Below are 685 nucleotides of genomic sequence, written 5' to 3' on the forward strand. Positions count from 1 at the left end.
TTTACAGAGCATCATGATAGCAAACGTGGAGAAGCCCCACGCATTCAACGCCACCCCTGCACACACCTAGTTGTTCGTCTGCCCTGGCTGTTTTCCTCCATTCCCCCCCGACCCCCCCGCCAAGCTCTACGATGGACTAGCCATGTACAAGCCTATATTTTACCCATCAAAAAGCCCTCCCTCGATATTCCACCTGCGGCACTAATCCCCCTTTCCCTCCCTAATCCGGAAGCAATTTCTCAGTAGTCACTTTTTACCGAAATAAAAGTTCGTCCCACGTTTTCTAACAGCACGTCCCAAATACAACACCTTGCCTTTTCTCAAGGCACTTTCACTTTTATCATTTGATCCTCGGGAGAATTCTGGGGATTGGCGTGAAACTAAGTCTGGGGGTGCAGAAGTCTCTGGCTCGGGGCTGGACGAGGTAAGGAGAGAAGGTAAGAAGGCGCTCCCTTGACTGCATCTGCACGACCCTGAGTCCAGGACCCCCTTCCGCTTTGCGCCCGGGCCCTGCTTTCTCTGCCACCCCTTCCTCAGCACCCCTCAAACCTTTTCAAGCTCACCCCCAGGCTCTGGCCCTCCCAGTGCACAGCCCCAGGGACCCCAGAGTCCCCCTGGCTAAGGGCCCCTGCAGGTGCCACGGCCCACCCGCGCCCTCGCTGCCTGGGGCTCCCGCCCACCGCCC

General features: G+C 57.4%; 1 protein-coding gene across 1 annotated transcript in view; it reads left to right on the plus strand.

Moving 5' to 3' along the window:
• Positions 1 to 265: 265 nt before the first annotated feature.
• The window catches only part of RAMP2 (receptor activity modifying protein 2), a 21,962-nt gene continuing 21,542 nt past the window's right edge, over positions 266 to 685 (plus strand). The window contains exon 1 of the mRNA XM_006156064.3: positions 266 to 424. The gene's annotated coding sequence lies outside the window, so the exon portion shown is untranslated. The remainder of the gene's footprint in view (positions 425 to 685) is intronic.

Source organism: Tupaia chinensis, unplaced genomic scaffold (genome assembly GCF_000334495.1).
Source record: "Tupaia chinensis unplaced genomic scaffold, TupChi_1.0 Scaffold000477_2, whole genome shotgun sequence".
NCBI lineage: Eukaryota > Metazoa > Chordata > Mammalia > Scandentia > Tupaiidae > Tupaia > Tupaia belangeri.